At 38.4% G+C, this 17,711-nt stretch overlaps 1 protein-coding gene across 1 annotated transcript in view; it reads left to right on the top strand.

Annotated features, from left to right (window-relative positions):
• Positions 1-17,711, top strand: part of LOC136255904 (uncharacterized) — a 145,964-nt gene that overhangs the window by 13,286 nt on the left and 114,967 nt on the right. Inside the window, exon 4 of the mRNA XM_066048805.1 lies at positions 8,479-8,801. The gene's annotated coding sequence lies outside the window, so the exon portion shown is untranslated. The remainder of the gene's footprint in view (positions 1-8,478; positions 8,802-17,711) is intronic.

Here is a 17,711-nt window from a genome sequence, read left to right as displayed (position 1 = left end):
AAATTCATACAGAGTAATCTACTAACTTATTAATTCAAAAGATCTAAGTGATAAAAAGTGTAGCTATGTGGTAAAATCCTTGTTCAATACCAATTGCAGATCCAGGATGGGGCATTTGGGACAAATGCCTTCCCCCCTCACCTGATGAGGAGCCAACCATACTTCTGATTAAAATAGCTACTAAACTTTGTCAGGCCAAGAAACTCATGAAAATATGTACATTTTACTAGCATTTATTACAAATTCACCTGAAGCCAAAGGTCAAACTAGCTGTGAAATTGTCACACAGCACCTTCATGTGTACAAAGCACCTCTTAAAATAATTATCATGTTGCTGTTTTAAAGACATTTAGGCCCTTTTAAACAGCTCTTAAGACTTCACAAGCATCTGAAAAGGCCAAAATGGCAAAAATCAACATTGAGACACTATCTACTAAGAGGTGATTATTTGCTGCTTCAAAAATGCAGCACTGAAATAGAGAATCTGGCTCTCCCCAACCATTTACAACTTAGCCTGTTTGTGCCCCTCCCCTTGCCAGCTCCTGTATCCGCCCCTGAATGCATAAGGATTTTACCACTAGCCATGTGTGAAAGATGCGATTTTGAGTATGAACAGCTGACAGCAGTTAAAATCACATGTTACAAAAGTCTTTCCGACATCAACTGTATAATTACTTATGTGTAAATTGATATGTGTATCATGTGTTTTGTGATTTGTTGTTTATTATTTGTCTTTGTTCTGTAGAAACTGTATGTTTCTCCTTGTAGGCTGACACCTTGTAAAGGTTTTGCCTATTGTGTATGCTTTCCTGTTTGGCAATTGATAATAATAATTACACAATCAGGTACTAAGAGTAATAAGAAATGCGGTCGAGATTACATCATAAATAATGAAATAAATAAATAAATAAAATAAATAAATAATGTTTGAGAAAACTACAAGGCCTAAGGCTTTGCACTCACCAGGAATAGAATCCATGTTGAATGAAGAGACAATCGTATAATGGGTGGGTGTTCTCATGGAGGTGATAGAAACGTATGATGATTCTATTTAACGCCAATCAAAATTCTAGCACGTGATGCTAATTAATTGAACAGGTGCAGTGGTCTAGAAGAACTACTGATAATGTGTTTTGAAAGTGTTGCCAGCTGGCACAGTAGCCTCAAGTTGCCATACCAGCTGCTAGTGGATCCATTCACATAAAGAAGATTAAGCAGGTAATTAAGGCAGATTTTGCCATGCCAGCTGCACAAGACAAGGAACGGTATGCCTGTTTGTATTGTTTTGTATTGTAAAGAGTGTGGTACATATGTATTTTAATGTTTTCTTGTATATTTTGCCTTTACCTGGCTTACTAGACTCTGGCTGGCTTGGCTCTCTTGGTTCACCTGGCTTGCATACTCTTAACTACTACAGTATTGTGTATGTCCTGCAAGTTGTGTATGCATATAGTGCGTATCCATCACTGTGCCATTGCCACATCACTGATGAACCATTTTCAGCTACTGATGAACCATATTCAACTACTGGTGACCCCTAGTTGAGGTTGATACTGTGCTGTATATTGGCTGCATAGCTAAATAATTTTCATCTTCAGTAAAGTTGCTACTGATGTATTACTGCATACAATACTGCAATAATGTATAGTTCTCTCCTGTATGTTTTGTTATACTGTGTACACATCACTGTGCCACTGCCACACCAATGATGTACCGGCACTTAGCTACTGGTGGCCTTTAGTTACGATGCCATTATTGTGTTGTATCTATCACTATTGTGACATATTAAGTAGATTTTGGATCATAATTTCAGTTGTGCTTTCATGCACCACCTAGTCGTGTGCATAACCTCACCAGGGGATTGTTGCATTGGTGTATGCACTTAACAGGGAGTTGTCACATTGGTGTATGTACTTGGTTGTATGTGACCCGGTCCTAGTAATGATAATGAATGTACCATTAATCTTGAAGGAGTTGGGTGTTTTGTTTCATTGTCTGCAGGAGAGCGTGGGTGGTATACCTGTACTGTGCAGGAATCACAGAATCCTGATTTCTAACTTAAGTGGTAGGAACCTGGTCTGTCAGTTGACACTATGTGTGTAAGCATAGCATCTAAATTCAAAATGGTTAAATGATGTTTCTGAACAATAATCTGTTAACTGATTGAATTAAGGGATTTCATCACATGCATGTTTACTTGCAGTTCAAAAGTGTAAGTGTTCACTTTCACTTTTGTCCTTTGGTATTCCAACCTTTAGTTGGTATTCTTTCTGGAAGGTTTGTTCCCTCTTTCATATTTGTAATTGTAGCTTCCGTGGTGTTTATTTTGAGTGAATTGGGTCATTGACTCTGGTCAATATTATTTTAATTGATCCAGTCAATGTATGCTTTTGGATTTGTGGGCGAACCCCGGTGGATGGGCAGCATCCAAAAGTTTTCATTAGAGCTGTGCAACTCAACCAGTAAAGTTAACTCAGTGGTTGTTTTTTATTTTTATTTTGTGGTAATCGATTGAATATAGAACCAGAAAACATAGATACATTTACTAATTACTTATTGCCTATCTATTTGTTTGCTGTATATTTTATGTGAATGTGTGATTTCTTTGGGGTGTTGATCGCCCATCTGGGCACATCGGCAATTGCCATCTGCCAGTAACAATAAATAAATAAATAAATTACATAACCGGTTGCAATTTGAGCATGCACGTTGATTGTTTTAAGATGGTGGAGAAGAATGAAGCCACTCATGCACATTCTCAGAATCAAATATTAATACTGTCCGGAAGAGTTTTTCCTGTATGGAAATATTTTGGATACAAGAAAGATTCTACTGGTAACCTCGTGAAGGACCTTGCACATATTACAAGTTATATTTTCAGTTGGTTGCTTACGGTGGAGGCATAACCAATCTATAGTATGTACAAGTTGAGCTGAATCCTGAAAAACAGCTAAAAATTAAAAGTGGATTTTTTCTGAAGAGAGTAAATATTTCAGCCAACCATATGGTTAATGGTGACAGCGAAGTTGTCAACAACAGACATGCAAAGTTTGGCTTCATTGCAAGTTCGGGAAAAGAATACAATGGACACTGTACTTTTGTGGCTTCCATAGGAAATGTATGGTGAACATTTTGATTGGCCATAAATATTACCTCAGATTTTTGAACAAAAAGATTTTGAAATATTTGGGTCAAGCAGTACTACAAGTGTGCCAAATTTCAAGATTGTGTGTAATTGCATCCATGAGTTATTAAGTGTTTTTGAGGATTCAGCTCAATGCGTACATGCTATAAGTCTCAACCATCTGTCCGAGTGTTCTAACCTGTTAACTGATGAAAAGGCCAATGAAAATAAGCAGTCTAAAATCAAAGAATTCACATGTCCAGCAGCTAGACTATCAGCAAGTTCCCATTGTGTGATGGTATTGACAGAGGTGATAACTGATTTTATTGTTAGAAACATACACCCTATAAATACTGTAGATGGTGAGGGATCCATAAACTTGATGTAAGTTGCTGAACCACGCTATACTATTCCATGTAGGAAAACTATCAAGAGTTTAGTTGACCAGAAATTTTTATAAATGAAAAACTAGGTAAAAGTTCAACTTACAAAGCAGAGTTATTTATCTCTTACCATTGATATGTGGACCTCTCGTTCTGGCCATGGGTATATTTCACTTACTGCACACTACATTACTACAGACTTTGAAACGAGGCATAAAAATTTTGTTGCGTGCGACACATGATCACACCAACATTGCTGTTGCTCTTAGAAACCTGGCTGATGAGTGGGAAAATTGATTTGGATGACCAGGTAACTTGTTTTACAACAGACAATGGTTCCGATGTTGTTAAAATGTTGAGGGAGGATTTAGTGAAGATGTACATTCTTTGTGCTGGTCATAAGTAGTATTATAGAAAGATCCCTTGTTGCTGCTATGGCTTGTTGCCGTAAAGTAGTTACTCTTTTTCATCGGTCAAGAGTGGATCATGAGACACTAACAGCAAAGCAGAACTACTGGAATTGCCAGAACACTATCTGACCCAAGATGTGTCCACTAGATGGAACTCCATGCATGATATTATCAAGAGGGCATGTGAACAGCAACCAGCAATAGCAGCAGTATTTCAGAGAAGAAGAGACCTGACCCACTTAGAGCTTAGTTCTACTGAATGGAGGCTTTTAGAAGATGTGGCAGAAGTGTTGAAACCATACAAAGATGTCACAACTTACCTCAGTTCCGAGTCTTATCATACTGTTTCCTCACTAGGGCCACTTAATGTTACCATTCAAGAGAAGTTGACACCAACCAATGATAACTCAGTTGCAGTTGAAAGGTTCAAACGATTACATGGAAACTAGATCTCCTTGCTGACCCTTGATATATGTGCTATAGTCTTGAATCTATGATCAAAAACACTTGCTTATTCAAACAAAGGAGACAGTTGGATCCTGGCAAAGGTTATTATTAAAGATATATCTGATGAGTTGGTGGTGTATGTTTCTTGTGGTGAAGAGTGTGAAGATGTTGCAGTCACTGAAGTCAGAGAAGCAAAAACAGATGTCACAGAAGAAAGTGCTCCCAGCAAGAAACTGAGGCTGACTTTGTTAGAAAAATTGTTTGGTAATGGATTTGAAGATCAAACTGCTGGAACAGCTGCTGTATCAAGGAGAGAGATCGTGCAGGCTGAGATAAGTCAGTATAAGGGAATGCCAGCCATTGGTCTGAGGAAGGGTAGTTGGATAAGGCGGATATGATCGGACGCGGACATGGACTTTTTCAAAAAGCAGTTTTACATTTATTATAACAGTTATTTTTCATACCTAATGTTGTTTTTACAGCAGTCTTCGTTCCAGACCCTGGTGTTGATCTTGTCATAGCGCTTATCCATTTATAAGCACATGTGCGATGGACTAGACCAGCACTCCACAGAATGCCAAAGATTATGAAGTGTTTTACACATGCTCTAAGGTCTAATATAATAATTGTAGAGATTAGCTTGTATGTCCCATGTAACTTAGCTTAACAGGCCAAATCCATAATCTTATGCCTTTTAGTATAAGGCACAGGCGCTTATACCAAGCACTGAGGGTTTCAAGGACTTGGCCTATTAGGTTGGGACATGCCAGCTTAATCTCTATGACTGAATTAGATTTCTAGAGCAAGTATACAACACTATACGGTCTTTAGAATGCTAGTCTATCCTTTGCACATGCGCTTATAAATGGATAAGCACTATGACAAGATCGACGCCTGGGTCTGGAACCGAATGCTGCTGTAGAAACAATGTTAGGTATGAAAAATAACTGTTTTGTAAATGTAAAAGTGTATTTTAAAAATATCCGTGTTCACACCCGTGTCTGTGTATGACCGTATCTGCCTTTTTCAACTACCCTCTAAGGGACAAGCCACTACAATGGTGGAATTTGAATGAACATGTCCTGCCAAACCTAGCTAAACTGGCCCAGAAACACTTGGGTATTGTGGCTACATCTGTTCTTTCAGAACGTCTATTTCATGTTGCAGGCAACATTGTGCATGCCAAAAGAGCAGCTTTACTCCCTGAAAATGTGGAAAAGCTTTTTCTTTTCATGAAAATACCCCACTACATTTAAACTACTATTTTCTATTAGAGACAGGGATAGTATACAATATGTTTGATTATGTATGCTATCATTTTAAGTCATTTATCAGTTTTTGACTTTTTGTATGCCACATTGTAAAACTGTATTACTGGCTTTATTCTTGCATACTTGGTTTTTGTAATGTGGTTGTGTCTATATCAATAACATTTGATGTATGGTTGATTTCCTAAGCAAATTCAGTTATCAATCAGGAGAGTGAGGAAACCAGGAAGTTAACCAGATAACTGGCTGTTATAATGTGTCCAGTAACCGGTTGTGACTTCTCTAGCAGTTTTTCAGCCCTAGTTGTCATCATTTTGACATACACGCATGCACGCTTAGCTATACATACCACCCCTCCCATCCACTACACCATGCTCTACTAAGCACTTTCAGCGCATGAATCAGATATGGCATCCTTTGTGGCAGTCAACACTTGGTTGTGAGTGAGTTATTAATCTTTGGTGTCAGTCTCTACAATAGAGATTGACACCAAAGAGCTGGATAGTCAGAGCTACCTGCATCCACCAAATTAGCTGATCCTCTACCCCCAGATCCTGTGAGTGGATCCTTCGCACACAGCAATTTCAGCTAGAGAATGGTAGAATATAACAGACTACCTGATTGACAACAATGACTTACAAATTGGACTGAACTGTAAAAGTGGTAGAAATTAAGGTTGTGGAGGTGAGAAGACAGAATCTATCCTACATGCCAGCTGCTCCAAAAGGACTGGCTGGCTGGACTAAAACTATTTAAAAACAGAGGTGCCTAGTACAAAAATTGTGGACTTCCCCCAGAGCATCAAAAATAGTGTTTTGAGTTCCAACTTCAAGCATCCTTGAAGGTTGGTATGACTTTGAGTAATAGTTGTCAGGAGTTCTACTCCAAGAAAAACTGTTAGGGGTTTCCTTTTGAGAATGTGTAACATCCTTGCTGGTTGTTGACCATGGCCCAGAGTGTAATCTACATTCCAACAATAGGGTTCCTGCAGAGGCTTCTTTTGCTCTGAGAAATTGAACATAGGGATCTCTGTCTTGTGCATCTAGACCTCTTCTGATGCTTTTCATTCCTAGTTTTCATCTTAACAACATCCTCAATTGAACAGCTTTTTTGCAGCTTGCACCGTCTACGTTAAACAAAATAAAATGCACAATCAAACCCAGATATATGCCATTTTGTTAGCTTGAGTACATGTTATTCAGAAAAATATCAACCATTAGGAAAAGTGGTAAAGCACAATAATTATTGATATGTGAGGCTGAACCTTCTAACATATCAAGACACATGGTAGTGTGTTGCACGGCCAAGAAAGCCAGTGGGCCACACTATGAGTATATTTGCAGGAAGAAAACAAAGTGCATACATACATAGCTCCATGCTCCCTTCTTGGATGGAATCATTTTTGTACTCCTTCAGTATCTCACATACCAAATTTGAGCAGGATTGCTTAATGAAAGCATGACATATGAGCCCTCAAAATTTGGTTTCATTTATTCAGAGGCTTACTGTAGATTATTCTTTTCACGCACTTCACAAAAACCATGTATAAAATGCAAATTTGTAACTCAGTTTTCTTGAGCTTTGGGGCAGCTTAAGAACGTTTTGTGGCAAAATCACGTATCAAGTTTGGTGCAAATCTGATAAATAGTCAGAGCTATATGGATGATTATTTGTATTAAACAAGGCCGACTAGTTGTCATGCCCACAGGGTAAACTGCTTTTGGGAGTAATTTAAAAATTGATGTACGTATAGGTTAACCATCATAGCTCAAACCTTTTGTGGTTGAAAAGAAATCGCATTAACAGCTATAGTGTTAAAATGTAAAATCCAAGGAACTGTCAATCGCAGGTTCGAAATACTCTAATAGAATGGTCACTGCAGGATGCATGAAATGTCTAAAAACTTCATACTGAACATACCGACCATACTGAACATCCAAAGAGCCTGCTATCATGGCTGTTCACCTCACTTAATTTCTACATTATAAATATAAATTCAACCTAAAATCTACTCAATTGTAAAAGTTGATAAACAATCTATGTGTGTTCTATTAGAATTCCTCAATAAAATGTGTGCTCGATTAGAGTAAGCATGATAAGCATAATACGCTTGGTCCTAGACTGAATCAATGTAAGTAAAATTTCTTGTTCAAGGAAATAACATCAACTTGGCATAACTGGTATCAAACCTGAAACCTTTCAATTATCAAGCTGATACTCTAGCCACTTGGCTGTGCTTCTTCACATGCACACACACACACACACACGCACGCACGCACACACACATGCACACACACACATGCACACACACAGAGAGGGGGGATCCAGGGTTTGGCAATCCACTGAGGTAGTGGGTGTATGTGAGCAAAGGATCTGGGGTGCTGTTGCTGTTGTGTCCCCCAGATACTATAGATGTTTAATACTGGAATTTTGGTTTATGGTACTTTATGTGTAGTGATTCCATGAGTAGTGAAGTATTAATTTTTGTGGTGCACAGCTATAACAGCCACTGCTCTGTATAAAACTTGCATTTGCAATACCATGCCAAGGGAAAACCTTGCCTCTTAGGTAGCTAAATTGGATACATTTGGAAGATTCTGTGTTGAATGTGATGACTTGTATGAAACACTTCTCTTGTTGAAGATGAGGATGGCTGAGATAATCTGAAATCTTGTGTTGCAATCAGAGACTAAGTTAATTTTATCAGAAAAGTATATTATAAAAAAAACATACATGCTTCTATACTACTCAGCTTAGTAATTACGTACGCAGTTATTAAAATTCGCCTCTATTTATACAAATAAATCAACAAATCTGTTACTTGTTTGCCTTTGTTTCACACACAGGGAAGAATATCACTACTCCAAATTGTATTATTATTCCATTAAATCCTTCCTTTCTTCCTGCTGATAGTGGGATAAACAGTGGCACATCAAATGTGATGATCAAAATTGTAAATGTTTTAATACTGACTATCAACAGATCAGGTGGTATTCTCCAAATGAGGAACAAGTTCCTTTTAATTATACAGAGACAGAAGATTTACCCTATGTCATAAATGGAACTTTGATTATTCCCATATTCAGTGACTCATATCAAGGAACCTACTATTGTGGAGTTGGAAATGACTCAGTATTTGGTGCTAATATTAGTCTTACACTCTGGACTGGTATGTATGTGTGTTTGTGTTGTGTGTTGTGTGTGTGCGTGTGTGTGTGTGTGTGCGCGTGCGTGTGTGTGTGTGTGTGTGTGTGTGTGTGTGTGTGTGTGTGTGTGTGTGTGTGTGTGTGAAGCAGCCCACATAGATGTAACATTAATGGGTACCTGGGGAAGCAAATGTTCAACTGTACATGTCTCATGTAGGGGTAGGTAAGAACAGTTGGCCCAGAGACTGAGGACCAGGGGACCTGGGACCCGCGGATATCCAACTCTTCTTGAAATTTATACACTTCACAATATTCTATACTTGTACTAGGTATCTCTGCAAGTAGTTTTGCAAGGGTGATCCATTTTTCTCTGTTACAGTGTCTCACACAATGTTTAAACCAATATAGAAATCACTAAAAGCGCCTCTGAAAAAGTGTCCGTGGCTTCCTGACGCTGACTGCATTTATAGTCCACTCGCCTGCTGCACAATGAGCATCCTGGTCAATGAGCATACTAGTCTATTATGTTGACTCGCTACTAAAATTTAGAAACATTGTGCAAAAGCACCATGATGTAGCTATGAAGACTGGTTGATCGAACTGACCCAGTGGACTGAAAATTGTTTAACTAGTAATCGCTGTTTCCCCTATGTATTTGTTTGCACAATGTTTCTAATGAGTCAAAATAATAGATTAGCATGCTCATTATGCAGCAGCATTGATAGTAGAGGTGTGACTATCTATGGCTGCAGGCGAGTGGCCTACAGCTTCAGACACTTTTTTCAGAGGTGCTTATAATTTGTAATAGGTTTAAACATCGTGTGAGACACCGTGATGGGGAAAAAGTGGATAGGTCATGTAAGACAACTTGTAAATGTACCTAGTACAAGTATAGGATGTTTTGAAGAGTATAAAATTCCAAGTCCCAGAGTCTCTGGTCTCAGACCCTTGGTCCCTGGTTCCACTGTTTTATCTACCCCTCATATAGCAATTGAATGTGCAATTGGGACTTTGGGTGGGACAGCACAGCCTCTGGCATGGCACAGCCTCTGGCAGGTTACTAGTCCTGCCCCAGGAGGGCATGCCTATGCTGTGCCCCAGTGCTGGCCACTGGGCAGCGTGACCGAAAGGTGGCAACTGAAGGCTTTGCTTTTGTGTGTATGTGTGTGTGGCGCACGTGTGTGTACATGTGTATGTACTACACCCAGGTGAAAGCGAAGCATAATGGCCACTGCGCTTGTAAATCATCTATATATTTTGTGGTGACTGGAGGCACTTCTCCTACTGTTCTTCATTTGTGGAACTGTAAAATAGGCTGCACAAAGCTGATATTAAAGTATAATGGCTGCTTCACTTTCAAGTCAGTAATTAATAGTGGGGGCATGCATTCAGATGAAACATTAACTCTGGCTAGTGCCATCCTTTCTTTTGATGTGGTATTCCTGGGTTCACCTGTCATCAATAAAGTAAACAAACAAGTACAGAAATTTTAGGGAAATAAGAGAGGTTCCTTATACCTGCAGATATACGTACGTACTAGTGGAAATTTAATCCCTAATTCAGTCATGGGCATAGACTGAAGTAGGGATTAAATGTCCAATTTACTTTTTTGTAACATTGTTGCAACTGGTGAACCTGTGCATACCGCATTAAAAAAGGATGATACCAGAGTTAATATTTTGTCTGAAAGTGTACTCCAGCTATCAATTAGTGACTCAAAAGTGAAATGAGAATTACGCTTTGCTTTCAGCTCTGTTCAGTCTGTTACAGCACTATAAATGAAGAATAGTATTAGAAGTGCCACTGCAGGCAGATATAGATTTTCAGTTCTTGACTGTTCTCTTGTGCATGCAATCACTGGTGAAATCTACACATGTGATTGTGAATGGCGGAGTATCTCATACCATGATCTCAGGTAGGGGAGCTGGGTCTGGACTTGGATAGAATTTGCAACTATATTTTTTACATGTGGTACACTTGCTGATAACGGACTTCACTGTTTGTCTGGTAGTGGGTATCCAGAGTTCTTGTTTTAGTGCTGTTAATGTGCAGTTTGTACTGCTTTGTAGTAATCATAAGTGAGTACTGTGAATAATAAGATGTGTCAGCGAGTGTTTCGTTGGTAGCAGGAAGGGGAACTTAGAGAGCTGGCTTAGTAGGGCATTACGTATTCTTCCACTACATTGTATGCAGTTGTTCTTGTCTAAAAAGAGGTGGAGTTGTCATACCAACAATAGTTTGGATGCACATGAGTTACATTACAGATTGGTTACCTCCTTAGAGAAGACTTGATGCTGGTAGTCTTTGATCCACAATTGTTTGACTTGTTACAACTCTGCTGCCGTTAGTGGTCCAGTTTGGTGGTGTCCTTTCAAGTGCTGCACTAATCTCAAAATTTAAGTGGTAGCAGCTGTTAGTTTATGTAGAGTACTGTGATCTGTGACATTCATGACCTTGTGCAATCCAATCATTATAGTACAGTTGTTGAAGGTTAAAAAATGACCATATCCGGAAAAAAAATGGTATAAAGATAAATTTGGTATCATTAGATGCAGAATTTTCTGGAGAACAACATATCCAAATTCCTCTAAAATCCTCTTTGGGGAAAAAAAGTTATGGGTGTTTGAAGTTTTATGCTAATATAATGCAACAAGGCATTAGCATCCAAAAATTTTAATTTCAGTTTCTGATTATGACTCGAGATGTATACCACATATCTTAATTCTGTTTTTTGTACATGGTTATGCTCATGTATATGTACTTATTTGTATACAGTTACCATGACAACAACCACAATTATCATGTGATTTGTATATTAATTTATGGTTTTAGTTTTTTTTCATATCTAGTTTTATGTTTAATAGCTAGTTTTGAGTTTGGTAACAATTTTGCGGTAGATGAAAACTCTCAACAATTCAGCCAGTATCGCCCATTAAAATATATATATATATATTTTAAAAGTAAGTTATGGCCAGTTTTGTGATTTGCATAAGGCTTCATAAAAATATTTCTAGTTTCACGTACTTTAAAAAATTTTTGGATATGCTTCTGGAAGAAGATAAACATGTATTGGTCTGGCTGTTGAAGGGTGATGCCCAGCAAAATGATATCACAATAAATTTGGTGTCATTAGCTGTAGAGAATCACATACCCAAAATCCTTGAAATCCTATTTGAGAATTTTTTCTACAGTTGTTTGATTTTTAATTTAAAAATTACTATAATTTATAGGAGCACGAATCAGGTATTGAGTTTACAAAAAGTAGCTGTTTAAACACTCTAACCTTAACCTTATTATGTACATAAGATTTAAACAGTCGTTACTTTTAGGTAGTTCAGAGCTGTACAGCTGCATGCTTGTTTTGTTACAGTTGTACACATATATAATTATTGTTTTCAATGTAAATAGCTACGTATCAGTAGAGCCATGCTTTCTAGTAACAATTTCTTTAGCAATAATCTTTACAATGTTCTCCCCTCAAGCTGCAAGTACACGATTGACTGACCAGTGTTATGACATAATTTAACTTTTTGAAACTGCCACATGTGCACCATAATTATGATAGTTGGCATTTAGATTGAACTGTGCTCATGTCTATTATTACAAATGCCTTAAATCATGGCACAGCTTAGTAAGCATTTATGAGCTCATTCCGGTGGGTAATAACCTGCAAGTGAACCTGTAATTTAAATACCTCAACATCAATACTGTCATGCTTTCCACCATGACACTATTTAGTGAGACCCCAGCATCCAGCCTACGTATAGCTACCTTTATAGGGCTTATACAGTTTGCTTGCATGCTTCTCGTGAGGCTGATCACAAGTTAACATACACAAGGTGAAATTTTCAATTATTGTTGTTGATTTTAACAAACACCACTGGACAATATATCCATGCTATTACCATGGAATTCCTATGATCCTCATGAAATACCCATGAAAGTTGCACTTGGTATTTTTCATGGGTAATGAAATACCCATGAGATGCATGGAGCAGAATAATGTACTCATGAACAACCCATGAACGAGTGAGTTTTCATGGATTTGTATGTATACACAACCCATGAAAAACCTGTGAAATCACACCAATGAAAAATATGTGGAAAGCCTATGAAATACATTCATGAGATATGGAAAATCACTAAGGCCTTACAGAATAGTTTGACTATTTGAATGCAAAATATCCACCAAAAATGCCACAGTAAACTAGAGCACAGTTCTAGTGGTAAAGGATGTGGAAATAACAGATATTTAGTTTCCTAGACTGGACCTTTAACCCTTAAACATGCATAGAACTTTTAGGAATTAAGCCGTAAATGCGCACGTAACTTTTACAAAGCAAACTTATATGGTGAGGCAAGATAGCCTTTCCTAACTCCATTAGCCTAAAACGAGATATCAATAGAAAGCTTGACCTACTTGGGGAAGGCTAAATAACCACTGCAACAACAAAGGCTTACTTGTTATAAAGCGAAGAATAATGTCTCACTTTATCGCAACAGCACATTCTTTGTCTTGCCTGTCATATTGATTGTGGGTTTAATTATGTGAGCTGTATATGGTCTGATTCGCCATTGAATGGTGATTCGACTAATACTTGTCAGTGATTTGGACCAACTGGCAAGGAGTTATGGATCATTTTCTAAAGGTATGTAACACATTTTTGTAGTTCTTTATTGAGAATTATTTTCACGGCGAGTTTTACTTCCTATACTTTGGTTGTAGGGTAAACCCCTAGGTAACATTTTAATACTTATTACATCATGAGTAGAATGACACAAATTACAAAGCCATATGATGAACACTTCCAAAGTTACAGCACTTTGTTTACAGCCATGCGTAAAAGCTTATATATATAGGCTTATGCATTTTCCAGGGGCATGCGTAATCTGCCTATATATACAGGGTTATGTGCGTTTAAGGGTAAAGTGGATTTATAAGTACTGCTCTTTATTCACATTAGACATTGTTATTGTATAGTTTTGATCATTATATCTAAGAGTAAATCATTCCTTGTCCATTATATGTACTCTAATGGCAAAACATTTGCCTCTGTGCCCACACATTTACATGCACTACTTTGTTCATTATGCTCTAATGTGGTGCACTGCCCATTAGTATAGCATAATTTACAGCTTGACATGTAGATATATATTTGCAGTGTTAGAGCACACTTTTATACATAAATTGTGGTTTCAACTGAAAAATTGTAACAAGAGTTCACAATGTCATTTAATACCATACCTGTTTCACTGCCCATACAAAAGTCTCAATAGTAGCAGTGAAATTTATCCCATATTTCATTGGTAGCAGTGAAAAGTTGTAATTGCAATTTCATTGGCTAGAATATATGTTAACAATGTAGTGCCAATTAGTGTTGACACATGTTTAGTACATAGTGACAAATTGCGTACATAGCAATGCTAATGCACAGAATGCATATATGCAGCGAGTTTGGTATTAACTGGGAATAGCATGGGTATAGCAGTGAAATTTGGGATAAATATCACTCTTGTTGCATTGAAAATGGAAATTTCAATGCAACCATAGACGGATCTAGGAGACACTGTCAGGGGGGCCAGGCAAGACGTTTTACTGCACAACAGTGTTTATTCCACTAAGAGGAATCTAGTACAAGTTATACTCATTTACATAATTTTATTCAGCATATAGTTGGATGAATGATGGACATACAGTTTGTAAGACTGTGATTGGAGAAAAAATTTAAAAATTAGACCTCCTAGGCTTGAATTTGAGAGCATTTTTGATAGCACTTAGCTACAAAGTGTATGCCTTGCATAGGCGGCGGAAAGGGGGGGGGGGCTAGGGGGCTAAAGCCCCCCCTCGGTCTGCTGAGGGGGGGCTTAGCCCCCCCTCAGAATGATATCACACCGAAATTATCTTTCTTGGAGTGGGGCTGAAAACCGTGATAAAGATCGAGATACTCTAATAGAGCAGTCACTCTAATAAAGTAGTCAGTGTGTAGCGAGCTATGAAAGGATTTTTATGTAGTTTATCAGCTAGAAATGGTAGCTGGTGAGGTGAAAAGCTCTTGTCAGTTGGTTGCGACCTTTTTTTTTTTTTTTTTTGGTCTCACCTTACCAAACTATAGAAATAAGTCTGGGTCAGCCCAGCCCCCTCTCATATCAACTACTTCCTCCGCCGCTGATGCCTTGCAATGCATACAGAGATTGGCTAGCCTATCTGAGACAAATCTGTTTGATGGTAGTGTATACTAAATCAAAATAAGGAGTAGCTAGTTTTGTTATGATTTGTAAAAATTGTAAATTGACATTAGAATTGTGACTGCTCTATTAGAGTATCTCGATGTTTGCACAAAAATTCAAATTTGTTTGCCTTACTTTCTTTACAGTGTACAGTTTAGCTACAACTGTAAAGTACATTAATATAACTGTTGTCTTCTATTTGCCCATTGGCTTTCTATACTTCTGAATACAGTGTGAATGCATGATTCCTGTTTCTGGTATCAATATAGTACTGTAGGTCAAGAGAAAGGCTAGGGGGGCACAGCACCCCTTGGCCCTCCCTCAGATCCGCCTATGAATGCAACACTCATGGTATTTATCCCAAAATTTCACTGCTACCCATGCTATTACTAGTACAAACAAAATACTAAAGGGAAATTTACAAAAATCTTTTAGCAATGTCTATTATTTTTCTAGAAACATATACATGCAAAATATTTTTGAAGCCTTATGCAAATCACAAAAATGGCCATAGCTTACTTTTAAAACATTTTTTTTTTAATGGGCTGCTGACTATGACCTGTTGGGCTTAATGAGAGTTTTCATCTACCACAAAATTGTTACCAAACTCAAAACTAGCTATTATACGTAAACCTAGATATGAAAAAAAACTAAAAACCATACAAATCGCATAGGTAGATACTGTCGTGTGAAGGACATGGACTTGGCATCATGAATGTCAAAGGCAATTAATAGCCATTCTTCTTCTGCTGCGGTGGTCAGTGGCTTATCTCAATTGATGTCTCGTTGCTACAATTTCTGCAGAAAGACCTTGGCTTTTACTGTCACTGGTGATAAAACATGGAATCAAACACTTAATGCCTCATGTAACACTTTTCACTTTGTCATTAGCATGTGATGAGTCGGAATGGGGCTCTTCAGGGTGAGGGATATTGTGTCATCGGCAGTGTCCCACTGTAATCCCAGAACATTATAGGACCAGGTTCTGCAGATGTCTCATCCTTCCTTGCCTGTTCCATTAAGTTGTAGCTATTTGATGTCCAGCTTCTGAGAATAAAATTGGCATCCCTCATAATTGCTCTGACCATAAAGTAGTAAGGTGTAGCTGCTTCCTCTGAGTTACATCCAGTCACAATATTGTCTACATACAAATTCTTCTGTATATCCTCTGCAGCATACTGGGACAAATGAAACAACAATGTGGTATTCAACATAAATAGGGAACAGATTGCCACAAATGGCACTACCTTAAAATGGTATGTTAGTACTCACAGTTGGGATCATTTGGGTTGGCTTGGCTGGCCACAGGAATCTGGTGTAGTCACGGTTTTCTTGGTTCAGGTGTACATGCAGGAAAGCCTTCTCAAAATTTATGTTTATCCCATATTTGTGTATACGAAATTGCAATATGATACTGCAGAGGTCATTCAATTGTGGATCTCCAGATAGGAGGCAGTTATTAAGACTAGGTAGGCTCTTAGATTGATGACAGCTACAATCATAATTATATATACAATCCATAGTGGGGATGTGGATGAGTCTTTCCAAATGGCATGATAGGGAATGTAGTGGCAATTGTCTGTCTTGGTGAGTTGTTGAACCTTCTTGATAAATCCACGCCGTTCCTGGTCAGCCAGAATTTCGCTATAGGTAGCAAACAGGGTTGGGGTTGCTTTCAGCTTGTGTGGTAATGTTCGCAGTCTGCGAGTACATGTAAAGTAATTGGTTGGAAGAGGTGGATGATCCTCCTTCCATGGAAGGCGAGCAGTGTATGACCCATTCGGCTGATGCAGTATGTATGTCTTGATGTAGTGTTCCATGAAAGCCTTGTTAGGATTGTCATCTTGCTAAGTGAACCCCAAGGTTTCAACATCAGAATTTCTCAAGATTATTCTCTGTCATGTGTTGAGTAGCAACATGGAGTACACTGGTGGCAATGTCTGGGGTTGTTGTTATTGGTCCTGATTAAGAATGACTACATTGCTGTTGGTCCGTTTCCCCTGATTATACGTTCCTGTTTGCTCCTATGAGTAGTGTTATATCAAAACAGTCTCCTGTAGTTACTGGGAGTACTAAACGTAGCACATCTAGGTGTGGCAACTCCTTCAAGTTGGGAGTTATACGCTGTGTATGGGTGCAGCAATAGTGGGACAATGGACACAGAAAGTGGGACCTTCTGTCCAGATGGTGTAATGAGCTGAATGGTAGTTATATCAACCTTCATGGTACGGGCACCTTGGTTTCCAAATGTAGATAGGGTGATAGTCTCAGTTGTGTGTGATGAAGGTTCAAGCTGTTAGCTAGGCTCTTTGCAAGGAGTGACCATTGGGAGCCTTCGTCAAAGAGGATATTTGCTTCCACACAATGACCATTGGCTGAGATGCTGCCAATGGCTGTCTTGAGAAGGCATTTGTTACTCCCAGTTAGCTGTAGTGTTGATGTGCTTGGTGGCACAGTGACTAGTGCATTCCTGCTTGTGTTAACCCTGTAGTCTGTTGTTGAGGAGGTGGAGATGTCTGTGCTGGAACATTAAAAGTTGTAGTAGTGTTGGGCTCCATAGAAATGTTATGTGTTCCTTGTGAACTTCTGGGTAGGTCATTGTTCTCTGGGGTGGAACAGATGCTAGTGTGATGTATTCTTTGGCATTTACAACAATGGTTCCTTAACGTACATTGGGACACTTTGTGTTGGCCCAGACAGTTAAA

The sequence above is a fragment of the Dysidea avara genome, chromosome 5 (genome assembly GCF_963678975.1).
Source record: "Dysidea avara chromosome 5, odDysAvar1.4, whole genome shotgun sequence".
NCBI classification, from domain to species: domain Eukaryota; kingdom Metazoa; phylum Porifera; class Demospongiae; order Dictyoceratida; family Dysideidae; genus Dysidea; species Dysidea avara.
This window is presented reverse-complemented; position numbering and strand designations above follow the sequence as displayed.